Source organism: Propithecus coquereli, unplaced genomic scaffold (genome assembly GCF_000956105.1).
Source record: "Propithecus coquereli isolate 6110/MARCELLA unplaced genomic scaffold, Pcoq_1.0 Scaffold4, whole genome shotgun sequence".
NCBI lineage: Eukaryota > Metazoa > Chordata > Mammalia > Primates > Indriidae > Propithecus > Propithecus coquereli.
The window spans coordinates 3792304-3815153 of NW_012149729.1; the positions used below are offsets into that span (position 1 = coordinate 3792304).

At 35.6% G+C, this 22850-nt stretch overlaps 1 protein-coding gene across 1 annotated transcript in view; it reads right to left on the reverse strand.

Annotated features, from left to right (window-relative positions):
- CPED1 (cadherin-like and PC-esterase domain containing 1) overlaps positions 1-22850 on the reverse strand; it is a 330870-nt gene that overhangs the window by 280137 nt on the left and 27883 nt on the right. The window lies entirely within an intron of this gene.

Here is a 22850-nt window from a genome sequence, read left to right on the forward strand (position 1 = left end):
CTATATGGGGTCTTCTCTGGTTCCATACGAAGCGTAGAATTATTTTTTCTAGATCTGTGAAAAATGATTTTGGTATTTTAACAGGGATTGCATTGAATCTGTAGAACACTTTGAGTAGTATAGACATTTTAACAATGTCGAGTCTGTCAACCCATGAGCATGGTATGGTTTTGCACCTGTTTACGTCCTCTGCCATTTTCTTCCTCAGTGTTTCATAGTTCTCCCTGTAGAGATCTTTTACCTCCTTAGTTAAATATATTCCTAGGTATTTTATTTTCTTTGTTGCTACCGTGAAGGGTATTGAGTCTTTGATTTGGTTCTCAGTTTGACTGTTGTCGTATAGGAATGCTACTGATTTGTGTACATTGATTTTGTAACCTGAAACTTTGCTGAATTTATTTATCAATTCCAGTAGTCTCATGGCAGAATCTTTGGGGTTTTTCTAGATATAAGATCATATTATCAGCAAAGAGTGATAGTTTGACCTCTTCTGCCCTCATTTGGATACCCTTGATTTCCTTCTCTTGTGTGATTGCTCTGGCTAGGACTTCTAGCACTATGTTGAATAGAAGTGGAGATAGTGGGCAACCTTGTCTGGTTCCAATTCTAAGCAAGAATGCTTTCAATTTTTCCCTGTACAGTATAATGTTGGCTGTGGATTTGTCATATATGGTTTGTATCATTTTTAGATAAGTCCCGTCTATGCCTATTTTGTTAAGCGTTCTTATCATATAAGGGTGCTGAATTTTGTAGAATGCTTTTTCTGCATCTTTTGAGATGATCATATGGTCTTTGTTTTTGCATGTATTCATGTGGTGAATTACATTTATAGATTTGCATATGTTGAACCATCTCTGCATCTCTAGGATGAAGCCCACTTGGTCGTGATGGATTATTTTTTTGATAAGCACCTGAATTCGGTTTGCTAGGATTTTGTTGAGGGATGACATAGAAATAGGTATCTCAAAAATAACCAGAAAAATTCCTGGGTAATATCTAAAAGAGTTGGCATTACTTCAAAAATTTTCCCCCTTTTAGATAGAAGTCCAATTTACAAAACAATTAAGTAATTTGTGTACACATTGCTTCTTTTGTTGATCAATCCTGAGATAAATGTATTTATGAGTAACTATGCCAGACCTCACCAGTCACCTCTTGCATTAAGTGTAGTGGCTTCTAAAAAGCTAGGAAATAACCAACTTCTCCAAACCTCACTCTTTTCAAATTTCCCAGAAGAATTTCTCACTTGAGAAGCATAATGTTTCCAAAGAAAGGCTTTATGAAAAAAATGATCAATCAGGAAGAGGGATCTATGACCATTAGGAATGAAATTTCACTCTCCACCAATCAATTCCTGTTTAATTTGACAAACCCTGTGCCATCTGGTCTCTTGATTTCTCTGTTTTTAGTTGTCCTGTTGCTGAAAGGGAAACCTTTCTGCCACACGAAGGGATTCAGACAATTAATTCAAGCTCTTGTCCTAGAGTTTCTCTGTTTGCTTGATGTGTCTGAAGATGCTGGAAGATGGACAATAGTTCAAAGGTGCAAAGAAGAAATGAAGCAGGTGATTTGGGGACAAGAGAAATCTTGTCCATGGAATAGCTATCAGGCTTTGGCTTGGAAGATCTACCCTGTTACACATACCCTCACTTTGAAAAAAACTTCAAACCAATTCCTATAGCTAAAACTAAATACTACGTGATGATTCAAATACTTTATTTTAAATGTGCACCTGGCTTTTTCATCCAAAAGCTTTTCATTTCTATTCAAAGGGAAACACAAAGACTGTTTTTATTCTTTATTATTTCTAGTTCGGAAATAATAAACCCTAGAAGAAACCTCCTGTCATACAATTCCCAACTAAATATTTTAGGAAGATAAGGATATGCAAAGAGAGAGGGATTTCAAATCATGGACTGCAGTGTTTGGGTCTTAAAAACAGAACACATTTATATTCCTCAAGTCTAAGGCATGCCCCTCCTCACTACCCAAGGCACATACATAATTTCTAGAGTTGTTAAAAGAAATACATATTTAAGCCATAAATGTTTAAAACTGGAAGACATGTTTAAATTATGCAAAGTATTTGGTTTATTAAGAATCTCCTATGAACAGAACATTGTACTAGAAATATGAAAGTAAATAGCAAAAAAGAGCAATCACTGCCCTCAGCAATCTATCTCAGGGCTCAAAACATTAAAAAGAAATTAGGATAACTTATAAAGCATTACATAGTTTCTTGGCATTCATAACGGTGATCCTTCATCACTCAAAGATATTTAATTAATATTTTAAATTAAAAATTATTAATTCAAAAATATTCTATAGCTCACAAATTTCCTCATAAAATGAAGTAAACTATAACTGAAATTTCAAGTGATCTCTTCATATGCTTCTTCCTTAACTGTTGCTACCATGGTCTGAAAATGCTGATTGTTTTCATTCAAAACTCCTATTGTTATCCTCACTGAATTCCACTTCAACAGTCCCAAACCTCTATTTGCTAATTAAATATTTAGTAGACCTTTTCACCTTCTCTTCATTTCTATCTCCAACATTAGAAGTCAACTCCCTACCCTGCCTCTTAAGGCTCTTATTTAAAGAAAAAGCTTTGCTTCAAGAGAGGTACTGGGTATTCAAATTTGGTTAAAGAAACCCTAAAGCCACATTGAAATGTGGATACTGGGCAGAGAACAAAGCACTTTTGCTAGCTAAGTAAATCACATTCAGAAGTTAGCCTTAGAGCATTTGCAATACAGATTTGTACCTCAGCAAGATCACAAATTACTATATATTTTGGGGCTTTGGGGCCACATTCCACAGTTGAAAGCATGCACGTTTAGCAGGCAAATACCCAAGGTCTACAGTAGAGACTGCAAACTAGAGGCATATAGGTAACTCAAGCCCTCAGATGGGGTGCATTTGGCCTGCACAGTGTTTGTTTTGTTTTTGTTTTAATTTTAACTGTTTGCCAAAATGCAAATGTCAGCACAATTCACACAAACATCCAGATTTCAGCCTTTGTTTGAAAACTTGGAAGCTCTGGTTACATTGGGTCCATCTCCTACAAGGCAGCAACTGGCTGGAGCCACTTCCCGCCATGGTTCCAGTTTGCCATGGTCCTTCACACCCAACCTAGCCCAAACTCTGCCTGGGCTCTGCCTCTGGAGTCAGCAAACAGTTCTAGACCTGGAGTAAAATACTAGGTGGGCCAGGTTTCTATGAGGTGGTCATTTGGCAAATTGATGTACCATGTTTTAGCTTTTAAATGAATTAGACTTGTTCATTAAATAAATTGGTTTTGTTTAGATGACTTCAGGCAAATTGGTATTTGGTCAGTTGGGCTTAGAGGGATGTCTGCCCGTATCCTTTGATATCTAGATTTGGCTTTCTCTTCTATAAGGTTGGGGAAGGTCACTTCAACTCCAAGGACATTTTATTGGTTATGTTAAAGTTGGCAAGGGCTGAAGCCTAGCTTCTTAGAGTTTCTTCCTTTTAGAGCCCAGAAAAATCAAGAGTTGTCTGTGCTCATCTCTTTTTCTTATATCTCTTTATTTCAGTTGGAGTGCTAACATGGCCCAAGATCTGCTCCTAGTAGCGCCTGTCCTCATCTCCTTCTCATTCACACTCTCTTTGGACTTGATTTTCCATATAAGCCTGTCCCAAGGCTATTGCCAAAGTTGTACTTGGCCTAGGACAGTTTCTTTCTAGGCATTGGGGCAAACACTCTTTGTGTCTTTCTTTAAGTATCTCTTCTGCGTCCAGAAGGTTGACATTAGAGTTATAAGAGCTGAGAAGTCAGATTTGTATTTAGGGAAAAACAGGCAAAGTGGATCCTGGCCAATTTAGATGATGGCTTCTTAGGTTCTCCTAGCACAGGGAAAAAAACAACCGCAATTTAGTCTTGCTCTTTAGAATGTTGCATAGGATTTGGAGGCCAAAGTCACTACTAATAAATAAGTAGAAATAATAATAACAATATCAACAGCTAATAGCTCTTGAGCACTTACACGGGCCAAGTATTATTTAAGCATTTGTATTAACTCATTTATTCCATACAATATCCCACTGAATATGATTATTTTATTTTTTAGAGCCATAGAAAGGCTCAATAACTTGCCCAAGGTCACCTTACAGTTAGTGTTGGGAAGAGAATTTGAATACAGGAAGTCTAGTTTTATAGGTCATGTTCTTGAACATTAAATCATTTTCCCCTCAAAAAACAGGGAGGCAAAAAAGAAACTCAGCTATTGATGCCTTACGTGTATTAATTTATGCAGTACTTCTAACAACAGTGTGGGGTAGAAACAATTATTACACATACTTTACAAGTGAGAAAACTGAGACACAGAAAGGAATTACCTAGCACTGGCCTTTTTCAGTTTACTCTCTAAATGCATCTATTTTCCTTTAGAGGAAAGAATGACAGTGTAACTCAGGTATTCCTAGACCCCCAACTGGCAATAGTACCCCATCCCATTATTAGCAATACCACTAGTAATTGAAATAATAAGTTAAATCTTCATATGTAAAAGGAGCTAGTATTCACTGCACATGTACTCAGGAACCATAAATATTAACTTGGCCTCCACCTATTTCTGAAAAGAAATCTCTAAAATTCCTTAGACTTTTTTTTTTTGATGATTAAAATTATTTCTTTCCTTGTCACAGAGAAACCAGAGCTCCCTGACTAGGCTAGCCAAGGTCTTAAACAGAGAGGTCATAGGGCATAATTCTAGGGAAAACAGGATGTGCCTGTTCCATTTCCCATCTCAGAATTACAAAAATATGAAAAATCTACAGGCACCTTTCCAAAAACTATAAAACAAAACTGCTGATAACACCAATCACTATCATGCCTCTATAGTGTTATCTCTGGAAAAGACAGATACTCCAAGACAATTTTGGAAGGAGATGGCAGGGTCCAGATTTATTAATTCAGACGTAAAATGTCACTACCGCAGTTTTTAACTTCCTCCAAGTGTTCTCAGAAGCCAGCTAACATCTCAGTGTTATAAGCCAGAGCTGTTTTTAAAGGTTTTTGTTTTGTTTGTTTTTAAATCAAGCATCTGCCTAAGGAGCAAGGCTGCTTTTAGAGTGTTTCCAGTCCCTGATAGGCAGGCTGCCATGCAAAGCCAACAGTCATTTCCTGGCTCACAAATGACCTCCCTCGTTGATAACATCTGCAGGATCCATAGTTTAATCCCAAGAACAACAGAGAACTCTGAGATAGCACTGTTCATGTTAGTATTATTAATAAATGTTTATTCTCAAGGACTGACAACTTCAGATTTCTGTCACACTGTATAAAAATCTAAATATATTAAATGTATTTCTGTTTTATTCTTCTCCATAGCATTTACCATCATCTGACACATTATATATTTTTTTGTCTATTTGTTTATTATCTGTCTTTCCCTGTATGAATGTGAGCTCATTGAGGGCAGGGACTGTGACTCTTTTGTTCATTGTTACATTCTTAGTATCTACCACAGTGGCTGAAAGGTAAGAAGTATTTGCATACATTTGTTAAGTGCGTAAAGGATTGAATAACTGCATGTGCGCAGCAGACCAATAATTAGAACTCAATCAAATGCCAGTATTTTGAGATGCTGTTGTAAAAATTAAAAATGTAAGCATGGTGGGAAAAACATTAGTTTTTAAAAAAGGACATAGATATATATTTTGGTTCTTAGCTGATATGGACAAAGGAGGAGAAGTAAACATAAGAAAAACAAAGTTAACCATTCATTGCATTTAAAGAAATTATAAAAACAAATAGGAAATTCCAAGGGTTTGACATACTGAAAACTTTTCTGTAAACACACATTAGATTTAAGAACAGATTTATAAAGTATGGTTTGGAAAATAAACTTGTCCAAGAGCTTCTGGGATACAAAGCAACAAAAGCCAAACCTCATTTACTTATTCACAATATTAGACATCATATTTCATAAGGATAAAAGTAGGATGGTTTTCTAAATTTTTATTTCACTGGGGAAAATACTGAAGATGTTTAATTTTTTAATAATTCATAATATTCCTTTATAATATATGAGAATATTTCATATGTACACTGTTCCATCTGTATTGTCTTTCTTTTCACAACTAAATTATAAAATTCCTATTGAATAACAAAGTCTTATTTTCTCTGTATCCATCCCTTACCAAATTAGTATATAGTATTACATTCATGAGTGCATTAACTTATTGATGATAAGTTAGGGTCTATACCTGATTTCACCACAAGATCCTTTGGATATAAGTTAACCATTGCGAATACCTCTATTTTTACTAAATATCCCAAGTTACATTAACCAGTTTCTTACTATGTACTCTTACTGTGATAGATCTACAGAACAGTAATATAGCATCCATAATTAAGCTTATTTGTGGCTATTTGTTAAGGACAAGAAACATTCATCTTATTGTTTCTAATGCTGATTACAGTAGACACTCAACAGATGTTTATTGTATTGACTATTTCAATTTTCAGAATTAACTTTAAGAGAAATCCTATGTATAGAACCTTGAGATTCTTAATAAATTATACAACATGGCCACAAAATCAATTAAATCTGGATCTTTACCCCAAGAGTCTGGTCATGGGTGTTTGTTTGTTATGCTTCTGGCTCTATAGTTTCTAAGAGCTGGTGATGAAAATTTTGTGTTTCACAACAGAGAAATTCTAAGGCATTCTCCCCCTTCATGGTCTAAACCCACACTAGAAATGAAGCTTTCCCGTCTAATATCTACCCTCTTTCTGCCCTACAAGAGGTTGTGAAGATCAAAGAATAGTTTTTTTGATGAGTTTTGAGCTCCTGAAATTCTCATCTACTTATAAGTTCAAGAAATTAATATTATCCTTAAATTTTGCAAAATAAAAGATTATTGCTCTGAAGAAATTTGCCATTAAGAAGAGCGTGAAAGGAAACACATGAGTTTACTCCTGTGAAATAAACTCTTTAAGAAATGTTTGCTAAAAAAGGCTTGCTAAAGTTCCCTCCTAGGTTTCTTAAAATGAATTTTTTTTAAGCTTTTCATGCCATTTATGTAATCTTCTTTTGAAGTGTGATTGTATGCATGTGTGGGTGGGTGTGTTTAAACTTTCACTGCTTTCAAAACTATTATCTGTCTGGGATGAAACTCTCATTACTGCATTTTACCAAATTTTTAAATGTCTGAAATGCTTACCAGCTAAAAAGACTTAAAAGAAATTAACACAGTAATGATTTAAAAATCAGAATACACCTCATACCAGATGTTGGTTTCTAAAACCATTTTCCAGTAAAAGGAACCAGTTCCTTGGAGAAACGACTGATTCAAGGGCTGCAGCAGGACATATACAAGATAAGCCTAGAGCTTCGTAGTGCCAGGAAGTCAGAGAGGGCTTGAAAACAAACAAGCAAAGAAAAGCAACGATGGAGACATGTCAGAAAGACACCAGAGCCAAAGGTTAAAGCGGGAATCATCTGAGCAACAAAATCAGTAAAGTAATATTGAATTATAACCCAAAGCATAAAATAAATATCTATGAGTCCAGACTGACGCAAATAAATGAGTGAATAAACAAATAAATGGGGATGAAGAGACAAATCTCCCTGCAGAAGAATTCTAAGTCAATCATGTAGCCACTGGACCTTCAAGGAGGTAGAACATAACTTTCTACTCCGTAAGTGTGAACTGTGCATAGTGACACCTTTCCAAAGAGTTCAGTATGGAAAGAGAGAATAAAAGTATAAAATCTGACAAACATTACCTCAGTCAGAAAAGTGCTAAGTCACATTGATAGTATATGCTCTGGCTAGATGTGATGCAAATGATGCTTTATCTCTGTGGGCATACACCTTCAAACCATAATTCTAGCCTAATCAGGAGGAAAACGTCAGGCAAATTCCTATTGTGGGACATCAAAATAGCTGACCAGTTCTTCTCAAAACCATCAAGGTCATCAAAAATAAGGAAAGTCTGAGAAACTGTCACAGCCAAGAGGTGCCTAAGGAAACATAATGACTAAATGTAACGTGGTATCCTGGATGGGGTCTTGAAGCAGAAAAAGAACATTAGTGAAAAACTAAGAAAATCTCAATAAAGTATGGACTTTAGTTTTTAACAAGCCTGAAGAAATAAATTCTCCAGAGAAAATAAGATGATGGTTGTTATGTGGTTGTAGCTAGACATAAACCCTCACAAACTAATTATATAATCTCACCAAAGTGCTTTATGCTAAGAATGCTGTATCACAAAACAAATCACCGTTACAATGCAGAAAGTGAAAATAATTACTTTTTATGCAGGATGCATTCTTCCATAAATAAAAATTCCAATTTTTTTAAAATACAGAGGACTGAAACATAGGCCAAGTTTGGGGCTTAAGGCTTTTTCTTGATACATATAGCTCCTCAAATTCCTATCATTGCCTTACAATTATTACCATTTCCTTCTAAATTCAACTCCTTTGGAATTTTATTTACATCTATTGCTTTAGCTGTTGCTTCTCTGTCGTTGACTCCCAAATTCACATTTCTTAATCTTTTTCATGTTTCAGGAGGCATTTCCAGTTACACTGCAGAACAGATGCCCTGCTGAACAAGTACAAATCTGAACCCATTATCTCCCGCTAAAACACCTGGTCCTTCTTCCATTTTTTTTAAATCGTGAAAGGTGTAGCCAGTCTCCCTCAAACTAGAAAGCATAAGGTCATTTTCAACTTGTACTCGCATCTCATTCCCATATCCCCTTAATTTCAAATCCCATCAATTCTAAATTAGAATTTCTTAAATATTTCCTGGCCTTTGCAAATCCTATCCCATTCTCCAAATCTAAGATCTCACCATCTCTGCAAAGTCTCCTAAATAGCCTCTCTGCTTCTAATTATTTTTCCTTCTCAAATACAGAATCTCATCATTGCCAGAACAATGCAGATCAAATTCCTTAGCAAAGCAACCAACGCCCTCCACATCTGCTCCAAGCTAGTCTTCTAGTCTCCTTTCCCTAAAACTAGCCCTCTCCCTTCCACACACACTCCTTCCGTTCAGCCACACCTAGCCCTTGCTGGTCCCTGAAACTCCAAGCTCTTAGAAACTTGTGTGACCCCACTGTGCAGCTCATGCTGCTGAATGCTCTTCCCTACAATATTTGCTTAAGAAATCGCTCTTACATGCCAAGTATTCCACCTGTTACACCTTCCTAGATCACCACATTCAGCAAAGCCGCTTGCTTTTCTGTTCTCTCAAAACATTTATTTCTGCCTTTCAGACTATTTATATTATGTCTGATATTGCAATTAAACATATATTGCCTTGCTTCTCAAAAATGGTCCATGGACCCATATTGTCAGCACCTGAAAAGTTGGTAGAAATGCAAAATTTCAGACCTCAACTTAGACCTCACCAGATCAGAATTTGTAGATAACAAGATCCCCAGATGATGTTTATACACATGTAATTTTGAGAAATTCTGATATACACCTCTGCCGGATAGCTCTTTGAAAGGTCTCATTTACCTATGTAATGCTCTCTTCCCTACCCACACCAATTATAGTGTTCTACATATAGTTTTTATTTAATAATGATGTGTAGAATAAAACTTGAGGGTTTAGTGTCAATTATAAAATACTTGATGCCTGGCTATAATAATGTCCTCCTTATAATCCTTGTTACGAGATTGATGCTTTAAATTGGGTTCTTTTATTACTTGAATACTTGACGTGACTTTTTGACAGATATTCCTTATACCAAATTCCACAGAACAGCAAAGGAGGCTTTAGTGTATAATTAGCATTATGACACTTCATTTAACCAAATATTATTCCTTCTTCCTGTTCTATTAAAAGTTATTTTGCATGACTTCTTTGAAATGCAATGAATAAAACCTAGTCATATCTGGTTTAACATTGTATAGCAAGGCTTTGGGGACTGTGAACAACCTGAGAGGAGGAAGATAGCCATTGACTTCTAATTTATTCCAAGAATAATTCCATACTAAGCACAGATGAGAATTAAGGCTTGAGAAAATATAATTCACTCTACATGAGAAAAAGAAGCAACTATCTCTCAATGACTTATTACTTAATGCCAAAAGTATTTTAAAATTATACATCTCCTATTCATAGCATTATTTTCAATAATCTTGGGAGATTTATTGAACCCAATCACAACATTCCTATGAAATACTTATGAGGCAAGTCTTATCTTCCATTTTTAAATCAAGCAATAGATAACCTAATGAGTTTGTTCAGGGCATTCCAAAAAGCAAATGTGAGGCATAAAACTCAGACCTCTCAGGAATAATAATACCGACATTTAGGGGATGTTATGAAGATTAAATGAGTTAATATTTGTAAAGTGTTTAGAAAAGTGCCTAATATCTGAAAAGCTTTATATATTATAATAGAATCTGTTTAATGAATAGATAGGTGAGTGATAGCTAGATACAGGAAGATAAATTCCTGTTCTAGGTTATGAACTTTCAAGAAACAAAATGTGACATCTTCCATGTGTCTTGCCAGCCTATTGTTTAAGGCTTCTGAACAGAGTGATGTAAGTGTAATTTAGAAAACACAGGAAATAATCTTATAATCTCTTCTAACTCTGCTCCACATCCTCATGTTTCTTCAATAGGCATTGCCCCCATAGAGGAACATGACTCAATAGACATCCAGTGGTAATTTAAATCTAAGGAAAAGAGAGGACTTCACAGTAGTAAACCTTGGTTAAAAGCATGCACATTACCTAAAAGGCTCAGCGGTTTTCTCTTATTGCCACTACAAGTGCATTTGCTGGAATAGGCGACATTTCGAGCCCTGAAATATGATGAAGGAAGGCCTCCTGGGACCCTAAAGTGGGTGCTGTAGATAAGGAGGGAGCTAGGTAACATGTAAACAGGGCTACCGCCTAAGACAAGTTTCATCCACTTCACAATTTTCCTAAAATTGGCCCTGCTCCCAGAATCCAAGAGTATATCAGAAGTGTCTCCTGAGGCCAATAATTCTGTCAACCATGACGCGAAGAATATTTAGGTCAATGTGAAACTATGCCAAGTACCATTAAAATGCATTGTTCCTACGCATCTAAGAAGCATATTTTATCTCACATATTTTAACAGAATTCTGTTAAATCATAGTTTTATCTAGTCTCATAACATGAATTTCCTACCTTTCCAGAGATACTTAGGACATAATTTGCTGTTTTTCTCTTTGCTTATTTACTACTAAAAATTTGTATAGCAATCCCATTTTCTTTGTTTTGTTTGTCCTTATTTAAAATAATTTTCTCTATTTCATTAACATTATTAATTTTAAGATTTATGTATATATATTTTATAATGTTTAACTTCTATCATATTGGTTCCCAAGAATAAGACTGCTGGCTTAAAAAGTGTAAGTATTTTAAGTTTTGCAGATTTTCCAGATTGCTTTCCTAAAAAAGTCCATAAGATTTCATATTTCCACAAGCAATATATGAGAGCTCCCTTACTCAGAATCCCCACCAGCAACAGGTAATATCACCACTTTGGGGTTTAGCCAGTCTCATGAATGTAAAATGATATGCTGTATTTTAAATTGTCTTTCCCTCACTTTTTGTGAATTTTGGCATCTTTTCTTTGTTCTACCATTTGGATTTGCATTTCTATGAACTGCTTATTCATATACTTAGCATAAAAAGTTTTACAAATAAAAATTAAATTTAAAAATGGCATTTAGTATAATAAAATGTTTTAAATTGATGTGCAAGTCAATTTTTTAATTAAAAAAACAGAAATTTTGTGTCATTTTTTAACCTTGTCAGATTAAAAAAAAGGCGGTAACATCTAATACTAAGACACATGGACAACCAGCAATCTAGATGGAAATAAAAACAGGAACCATCTTTTTGTAGAGAAATTGGCAGGGAGGATAACAGTTTTAGTATTTTTACCCATTAACCCAATAATTTTGAATTATCAATCAAATCTCCAAGATATAATATAAATGAATATTACACCAAAGTTGCATTTTAGAACAAGTTGGAAAATTCTAAATATCTATACTTAGAAGGAGTTAATTTAAAAATATGGTATGCCTATACAATAAGGTCCTAAAAGGAATGAAGCATATATTTTCCATGCACTTTCAGGGAATTAGTATGATACTATGGTTAAAAGCTCAGCTTTGAAGATAGCTAGTCCTTGGATCAAACCTCAGCTCCACCATTTACGACAGGCACTGCTTTGCATATGTGGTTCTCTAAGCCCCAGTTCCTCACCTGTGAAATAGAAATATCTACCTTATGGACTAGCAGTGAGAATTAAATGAGTTAATACATATAAAATGCACAGCACAGTGCATTTAGTTAATACAGTAGTTCCCCCATATCTGCAGGAGATATGTTTCAAGAACACCAATGAACACCCGAAACCATGTATAGAACCAGCCTATAAAAACTATTTTTCCTATACATACATACCTATGGTAAAATTTATTTTGTCAATTTGGCACGGTAAGAGATTAACAACAATAACCAATAATAAAATAGAATAATTATAACAATATGCCAGCCTCGCTACTCTTGAGTTTGGGAGCCATTATTAAGCACTGCAATATTGTGACAGTCTATCTAACAGTCAAGAGGGCTACTCAGGGACTAATGGGTGGGTAGTGTATGCAATGTGGAGATGCAGGAAAAAGGGATGATTCACAGCTCGGGGTGGGATGACACAGGACAGTGAGAGATTCCACGATGCTACTCAGAACAGCATGAAATTTAAAACTTTTAATTGTTTATTTCTGGAATTTTCCATTGATTATTTTCAGACTGTGGTTGGTCCTGGGTAACTGAAACCACAGAAAGCAAAATCACAGATAGAGGAGGATTACTGTACTTAACAAAGGCTAGCTTAAAATTATTGATTTTAAAATGTATTAAAATGTTTTGAAAACTATGTTGATATGGCAAGACTTTTATCATATACTGTTTGTAAACAAGGAGGAGGCAACAGAGTGGGCTGTAAATGTGTGTGTGCACTGTGTGTGTGTGTGTGTGTGTGTGTGTGTGTGTGTGTGTGCGTGATGTTTAAAGAGATGTCTGGAAGCATGCACATGTTATCTCTGGAATTTAGAGTCATTTTTCACTTTTGTATTTGCCAATATACACATTTTTTTTGAGACAGAGTGCCTTGCTCTGTCATCCAGGCTAGAGTGTAGTGGCATTATCATAGCTCCTTGAAATCTCAAACTCCTGGGCTTAAGCGATTCTCCTGCCTCAGCCGCCTGAGTAGCTGGGACTACAGGCACATGCAATCATGCCTAGCCAACTTTTTAAAGGGTCTCAATGTTTTGCCCCAGCTGATCTCAAACTCCTGGCCTCAAACAATCCTCCTGTTTCAGCCTCCCAAAGCGCTGGAATTACAGGCATAAGCCACCATGCCCAGCCTGTATTTGCAAAAATTTGACTGAATATTCTACCATAAATGTGTAACATCTTTATAAACAGGAAAACCATATTCTAAAAATGCAGTTAGAATATGCATCCAGGTAAAGAAATATTATCCTCTGCAGAAAAACAGACATTTCACTCATTGTATATCTTTCAAAGTCCTGTAAAATACCAATAAAATGTTATATAGAAATGAAAATGTATAGAAAATTAACCCAGACCTCGATCATTTTAAAATTCAGAGTGTTTCTGATGTTAGATAGAGTGCCTCAATGTGACAAGGTAATGGGATTTCTTTCCATAAGACGAGAAACAAAAATCAGTCTCATCATGCCATACTCAGGCTGCAAATGGTTATGGATTAGAGATTTCAGGTACCACATCAAATAAAATCTTGCTGATAAGCTTAATATACTATTTCTTCTGAAGGCAGACAAACAATGAATAGAAATCTTTGAGCAAGCAAACCAATGAAAGTGTAAACACTCTTTAGTCCTGATATGTTAGCTCTCTGGATGGGCCTTCAGATCACTGTGGAATGGGTCTGCCATTCTGGCATTCCTAGCATTTCTACAATGTCGCAAGTATCAGTTTTCCAGAAGAACCTTCATCTGTTTTATGCTATAACTATGAATTTAGATTTTCATGCTATACTTCCATAGAACAGTTCTCAATCTCCAAACAGCCTAACTTATTATTAATAAAATGAGAGATCTGATACTGGTGAGGTTTGGTGAGATGGGAAATTTCTTGCATGGCTGATGGGAAATGCTTTTACCTTTTCAGATAGAATTTTGACAACATGAATGAAGAGTTTTAAAATTGATTCTCTTCATTCCAGTAATTTTAACTTTAGAAATCTATGCTAAAGGAATAATTAGGAATATGGACAAAGATTTACATGCAAAAATATTGCCAGTGCATTATTCATAACTGCAAAACATTGGAAATAGGATAAATATCTAACTATGTTGGAAAGATTAAGTAAATTAAGTAAACATTAAATAAATCCATATAAGTTTATGCAGCCATGGAAACAATGTTCACAAAGTTTTTATGGCATGTGTTTCTGATATATTAATAATACTAAGCTAAAAAAAGCAAGATAGAAAATTATATGAAATATAGAAGAAGCTTGTAAAGAAATATATCCAAAATTAACTGTCACTGTTTGTGGGGTTACAGGTAATCTGCCTCATTCATTATTATACTTTTTTGTATTTTCCAATTGGAATAGAACTTAAGGATCATCTAATCCAAAAATCTTTGAAAGGCAACAGGAGAAATTAAATAACTTAGTCATGGTTTCACAAGGACAATGCAACTCAGCCAGTGTTCTTTCCACAGTATCATCTTGCTTTTCGGGGGAGGCCTGTAATTATCGTTTGCAATAAATTATGGGTCCATATTTTTGCCTTGACCCTACTACCTTCCAGCAAGTCCAATGTGTCCTAAGACAGTTTAAATTCAGCTGCTTATTGCTATCATTTTCAAATGAGATCACTGGCCTTGACTGTAAAGAATTAAGCTACGGTGTACTAAGACTTTGCCAGTCAACTCATAATTAATGGATTTAGCATCTACGTAAATTTAGTAGTGGGACTTTCTCACCAATGTGAAAGGCTGATTCAGGGTTCTGGTGAGACAAATGAGGAATTGTTTGGCCATTAACTACTTAAAATAGCAAACAGGCAAAAGTTCTTTGTGCTGTTATAAGAGATGCTTCGCCAAAAACCCATAATAACAAGTAACTAGCACAGTGATTCTCAACAGGTGCTCCCATGACCAGCAAATTAACATTACCTGGAAACTTGTTAGAGATCCAAATTCTTAACCTGCCTCCCCATTCTTACTGAATCAGATCAGATCTACTGTGAGTAGGACCCAGCAGTTGTGCAACTTAACAAGCCTTCCGGACAATCCTGATGCATGCCAAGTTTTAAAATCACCATCCTAGCAAATCAGTAGCTACGGTGGAGTTTTGCCAAAACTATAATTTTTAGCAAACATTCTGGCAGAGATTCCCTTTACCTTCTGATAATTATTAATACAAAATATAGAGTTAGACAGGGACCCCCTCAAAAGTCGTCTAGCTCTCCACATCCCTTAATCACTTGTTTGGTCACTCTGATAAGGAGGTGGAATGCCAAACAAGATTTTTTAAATTCCAAGAGTTCCCCACTCTAAATGGAACATTTTGTTGCACAAATGATGAGATTCACATATGGCTTTCATATTTTTCCTTAGAGAAAGAGCTGAAATGAGTTATCATTATTATTATTAATTTGGTGGTGATTATTATTAACTTGTTCTTTGAAAACAGAGATGTCACTGGCTTGATGAAATCTGAAACAAGATCTCAGAGAGCCTTCACTAGGGGCAGGGAGATGTGAGTTCTGTTCCTCAGTTGGTTGTGCTCAGACATAATCCTGAGCACGTTTCATTTTGCTCTACTGGGCAGCTATTTCCTTTCATGATCACTAATTTTTTCCAAAACTTCAAAGAAGAAAGTGGCACTTAAATATCTGAAGGGAAGATTCAACTGTTTTATTAGTGTATTTGTAGGTTCATTTTCTCAATTGCTTATGCATTTAACTGTGTATCTACTAAGTATATACAAGGCATTGTCTTATTATGCACAACAACCTGTAAATAGATGAATGAAATACTCCCTGCTTTCTTTATAAGTTTATAATATGAAAGAATAGATGAGCACACAAAAATAATTTAAAAACGATATAAAGCATACCCCAGGCATCAGAGATGTATGAAGACTGTGTGATGAGGTCTCAGATAATTTGTTCACTATTTCTAGTTTGAGAGGAATTGATGGGGGAATTCGTATATTCATTCAAACCTTAAGAAATGACAGAAAGGAGGAGGGAACTCTAGGAAACAAAATCCTCAACAGCAATGCAAGGTAGAAAGCTTTGAAATGTGATCAGGAAAAAGTGAGTAGGCCAATTGCAGTAGTACTCCTCCCTGGCCACATGTTTCTATCACTTGGGAGGCTCTTGTAAAAAACAATGATGTCCCAGCCCATCTCCCTACCCCCAAATTTTGATTTGATTTTCTGAAGTATAGCCTAGGCATTGGCTCTTTAAAACTTTAAGATCCTTAAGTAATTGGAGTATATGGACAGGCCTGAGAAGGATGGCTATAGCAGGGATGGGAAGGTTTCTGACAGCATGGCATGGGAAGCACTGAATGCCTGGCTAAGAAATATGTGTTCTGCTTAGTAGAAAATAACAGGGGAGTATTTAACAGGTACTGTGACAGCACAAGGGAGAAGCAAACAACTGTAATGAAGGTGAAGCCATGACAGGACAGAGGCACAGGTATGCCTGGTGACAGATGTGTGTCATGGTTGAAGGAAAGACACGATCTGACAATGAGCTCTAGAGCCTGAGAGGGTGAGGGAATGTGGAACCAGCAGCAGACACATGTCAGGCAAGAACAACAGACACTGCTGGGGTGGCATCATCAGTTCTGTTTCATATGTGTTGAGGCAGTGGGACTCGCAAATCAAAGCATCTATCAGGTACCTGGAAAATCTTGACTCTAGAAATTCTGCCCATAGGAGACAGATTAGGATTCAACATTATTTAGGGGATATATCTAATATCTCCTAGGGGGATTATTGAGTCTGTAGAGTAGAAAAATTTCTTGATTGAGTATCAGGAGAGGGGGAAAAATGATGACTACGGATAAATGTCTTGAAGAATGCCCACGTCTGGAGGAAGATCACAAAAAAGGAGGGGTCAGATGGGTGGGAGAAGTAGGCTAAGGCAGCATTACCAAAATTAAGAGAGCAAAGGGTTGGGAAGAAAACTCCCAACCCTTCAGGCCCTACTCAATGCAAGGATGGGTGTTTATTCCACTATGATTTGTAAATTTCATCAAATTTGGTAAACACTGCCAGAGTAAAACCAAGAGAATTGAGAAACCACTTCAGTGAAGTCACATCAATGCTTAATTTAGTATTTTCAAAAATTTATATGACTTTTGGGAAACATTGATATTCTACTCACACTCAAATCTACTTTCATACCAAAAATAATGCAACCATAAATATCATGACTGGATTTTTGAGCAAAAAGGAGTTTCTTGGTAAATTTTGAAGGGACAATTTTAGGAGATAAGTGGGGGCGAAAGTTAGATTATAGAGAGTTAACTGGAGAGAGATTACTAAAGACAAAATATCCATTTTTTCTTAAATCTTTGTTTCCCAAACTGTAGTTTGGACATCCACAAAGAGATGCTATTAGGAGGAAGTAACTTCAGCTAAAAAAGAAAATGAAAGATCAGGAGAAATATTAATATAACTTGGAGAAAGTCAAGTCCAAAAAGGGAGTGATTTGGGAAGTTTCAATAATGTTTATATTAATAATATTGAGAGTAGAAAGTAAAAGTGGTATAAAAATTAAAAGGCAATCCTGGAAATATAGTTCGAAGCTCCCAACCTCCTCCCTAGTTGAGAAAAATGTCAAAAATATTTCAAGCAGCTAAATCTGATAATGCATTAACATAGTAAACACACTGTATTTGAAGTCCCCTAGCTCCCTTTTTAGTTAATCCACAAACACTGTGGCTTGAAAGGTCCCATATGAAGGAGTTTGTTTATCTTTCCTGGAGTCTTTCCTCAATCTAAATATACTACGGATATTATTTGTTTTTACAAATTAAATCTGCCATTCAAAGCACAGTTTAGTCTGTGGCAAAACCAAACAAAAATGCCTAATTTCTGAAAAAAAGTCTTTTCTATTTTAATGATATATATATAAAAAGAACAATGACCTAAAATAAATTACTCATTAAATTTTCAATGCTGTGCCTTTCTTTAAAAATAAAAGTAAAAGAAAGTACATTTATCAGTTCATAGTTCATAGAACAGTTCATAGAAAGTGTCTTCAAAGTTATATTAAACATTTCCCAGTTTTGGAAAATTCAAATACCCAATCTGGTTTCTATGAAACCTAAAAAAAGATCAAACAATTAGGAAGAAGCTAGGCTTGAAGGAGAAATGCTAGGGATTTCGGTAAACATCTGGTTGCCATTTTCTATTGTAAGAACTAACCCACTTAAGGAAGCAGTTTAGTTTCTTTGGAGTGAAAATGAGACACTGGCTTTTTGTTCTCTTTGCACAGCGAAGGGTAAAGAAAACATCAGAATGGAGAGGTCACTCTAAGCTCAACTTTCATAAATAACAAAAGTTTTTTTCCAAAAATTAAAGTAAATTGAACTCAAGTCCTTGTAGCATAAACAACTCAACTGAATTAAGGTTAAATAAACATTCCTTGAGCTCCAGTGTGCCAATTAAAGAACAAATTCTGTTCGGTCATAAATATATCAGTAATTCTATAAGCACTGAGGAAAATAACAATAAACCTGAGCACACAATTACTGTGTGTCATAATACAATAAAATAGAACGGTGCAGACTTATAAGTTTCTTTGATTCAATTTCTTTTTTTTCACCCCAGTTTGATTAACTAAAGTGCAGAAGCAACTTCTGTTACCTTCCAAAGCCTATTACTTGCATAATAAAAAACGCATGTCAAATGTGTTCTGGGCAAAACACAGACAAACTGAAACATACTGTGGCTTTTAAATGTGACCTTTCCTTTTCTGTCTTCCTGCTACATGGTCACAGAGCACATTAAACTCAGGAAAGCAGCAGGGTGCTGGTGTGGGGCTGGAGGGGGAAAATGAATGAGAAGAGGAGAAATTCATTAGGCTCTCAAGTTTTAAATTATCAGTAGAAGCATCTGCTATAAACATGCCTGCACTACTAGCCACGGAGGGCCATCTCCAAATTTGCTGGGACTGATGATTCTCCACTACTTCCCGGCTTGTCATTTCCCCTGTTCTGCCCACAGAACACCAGGCTAAAAGCAAAGACTAAAGAAAAGGAATCCTCATGATGATAGAGATTTAAATTTTGGTCTTGCTTTCTCTCATTCTGTGTGAATAAGACTTATATCGCATCAGAGAATGTACAGTTGAAGAAAACTTTGGTGGTCGTTTTACTCATTGTCCTACGTAATACAGCAACCCTCTCCATAGCATCCCAGAGTTGCTACTGTTCCAACAAAATTGCCCCCTTCTTGAAATGAGCTGTTTCATTGCTGAACAACTCTGATGGATAAAATGTCCATCCATAAAATGGTCCTAGTTATGCCTTTTAGAGTTACTAAAAATAACTCTTGGATTCAAGTATCTCGTTAAACAATAGAAATATTAAAATGTTGGTTCATCTACTCACGGGGCCTCCCAGAAACTTTCTTTGCAATTGAACAATCTACTTTCTCATTCCTGCTGCAATTCTGGTTTCTGCTGCAACTGCAGAAATATGCCCTCTTCAGGTATACATAAATAATTCTGATTCAATGATAAAATACACTCTGCGTTAGACTCTTTTGAACTACTTAGACTTGACCCTGGGAGCAGGTTAAAAACTTGTGAAAACATATTATTTCTCTTTTAGGCTATTATAACATTGTATGAACCTAAATAATGATTTACTAAATAATACCTGGATGAGATGAAAGAGAATAATTTGATGGTGTCTCTATCTTTGCCTTTGGAGAAGTGTATGTTATAAAAATCCGAGGTCATAAGATATATTTTTCCAAAGCCAGGGATTAGAAGACCATAAATGTGAGTATTTTACATTATTCTAAGAAAATAACTAAAGAGCATAACATAGAGGACACAAATAGGAACTAAATAATATGATAGGGTTTTGGATTCTTTCTCCTAGTGCTTTCTATGTTCACAAGCAGCCAAAGCTATATGCTTACTTTTATGTGTTCTTTACCAGAGAGCATCCTTAGGTAATGCTATGTGTTACATTGCTTTATGGAATATTAAACCTTCAGCGAATCAATTATCACCTCTCAGCAGAAGACCCACAGGTCTCCATCTCCTGCCCTGGACTCTCTGCTTGCTTGAGTTTCTGCTGAATACATCCCTATGAAAATTTCACAGCACCTAACGAACTAAACTCATCTGCCCTTTCCCCAAACCAACAGGCTGAGTAACACTGGTGAATGTGACAGGACAGCCTCAGAAGCAAGGAAAGAGTAAAATTGTGAAAAAGGGACCCAAGCACTATGTTTCTCTCCAGAAGTCACAAATCATTTGATGTATAAAATATCAGCCCTATGTAATACTATATTTATGATTATCTTTGTTAGAAGAGTAGATTTGAGCATAAATAGAACATCAGTGTTCCCTTAAAGTTATATAAAAGTAAAAGTTTTACAAATTAAGTTTTAATGTGAATAGCCTGAGGAAATTCACTATTTAAGGGGCCCAAATATCGATGCACTGTTTTATCTTCATTTATTCATGCATTCAATAAATATTTATCGTATGCCCCTAGGTGGAAGGCATGATTATAAGTGATGAGCAGAAAAGACATAGTCCCTGACCTTAAGGAGCTCACCGATTTTTTTTGAAGTGAGGCTTTTCTAAAGGAGTGATCCAGAAGAGTGTGTGTTGGAATTTCAGGAGGGTGTACAAGGCAGATCTTCTAAGGAGAACACGTTAGTTGATGGAGTCTGACTTGAAAAACGCACATCAAGTTCATTTAACCCAAAATAATATCCAGGGGCAGCACCCCTATATTACTTCATATTCTAAGTGCACCTTCCTACAGAGGACACGTTATATTCTTCTTTCTGTAACTATTTCTTGACTGTAGTAACAATATTATCTCCCATTTATGGGGTGCTTACTATGTACCATTCTCAAAACAATCAATTTGCAGATGCAAAAACTGAGGCTTTGGGAGGTTAAGTCACTTGCCCAAGGTCACGTAACCATGAATAGGTCACACTAGCGACTCCAAGCCAGGTTCTGTCTTACTTCAAAGCTTATACTTTTTAATTCCCATAGTCTACTACCCACCCCCTTCGTCCCAAGAAAGCAATTATTGTGGTTAAGCTCTTCTTACTAACTAGTAATTTAAATCTCAACTTCCTTATAGCTTCTTTTTTAATACAAATAAACTAAAGAAAAATGTGAAATATGTTTTCCATTACAAAGGTTAAGATTGATCTGTAGTAGATGTTTCTTTTCCAGACAAACATTAGAAACAGCTTTTGGCAAGTAGCCACCATAAATAAACCTTCAAAATTAGACTAAATCTCAAGTGATGCATTGATAGACATTTTTAAAAGTGCCAAGGAATGTAAATAAAAATATAAGAAGATAGAAATCTATTAAATTATAAATAGGGAAGGAAATAGGTTTTACTTTTTTAATATATTTTCCACAACATTAAGTAGTGATCTGTATCTCTCCCTTTATTAACTATATCTTTTAATAGTGTTTCCCAAGAATGATTTGAGTAAATTACAGTGTCCTTATTAGGAGGGAGAGGGCACTGAAGCAGCATAATTTAAAATACCATTCTCTGGAATACAATATATCAAGTTTACTATCAATACAAATACCAGTAAATAGTATTTATCATGGTATTAATTCTAGCCCTTCATAGAAATGTCTTCACCATATCATGCTGTAATGTTACACACTTAACTCACATTGGAAGGCTGCTATATGAACCAAGATACGACATCCACTCCTCTTACAATACAAATATTGCTCTGCCCCTTGACCCATTGCATAACTCAGCGTTGTTTACTTAATATTTCCTTTATTGTTTCAAATATACTACTTTGGGAATGTGGGAAGTTAGAGGGAGGAACCATAATGGTCCCTTCTTCCTTAGAGTAAAACTTCTATTTTTTTCTCTTGTTGTTCTATGAAGGCTCACAGCCAAACTAAGCCTAAATTATGGTAGCTAAGAAGAATACCCAGTTTGGGCCCTAATTTTATATTTCCATTTTAGTAATTTTGTTATTGTATGTTTTATTGTAAACAACCAAATCCTTTTTGAATGAGGTTTGGTACAAGTTAAAAAATGAAATGTCTCAGTCCCAGAATTTAATCTTCAAGCTTGGTATAGGATCAAGCTACATAGAATTAGTCTAGATACAAGGGTGAGCAAACTTTTTTCTGTAAAGGGCCTATCAATAAAAATTTTATGTTTTAAAGGCCATACAGTCTCTGCTGCAATTAGTTAACTCTGCCTTTGTAGAACAAAAGCAACCAAAGGCAATACAAAAATAAATGAGCGTGGCTGTGTTCCAATAAAACTTTATTTACAAAAACAGCGGGCTAGATTTGGCCAGTGGGCTACAGATCGCTAGCTCTAGGAAAGAAAATCAATATGGTCTTTTACTTTTTGTATTTCTTCAAAAAGTATTCTACGTAAAACCCCCAAGGTACAAAAAGAGCAACTGAAACTATAAGAGTGACTCCAATTCTGTAGCTTTGATTGCAGGTTTCCATTTTGTTTTTCACATGGATTATAATATACAAAATTTGAAAGTGTAAGATGTATTCAGAAACTGACAGAAAATTG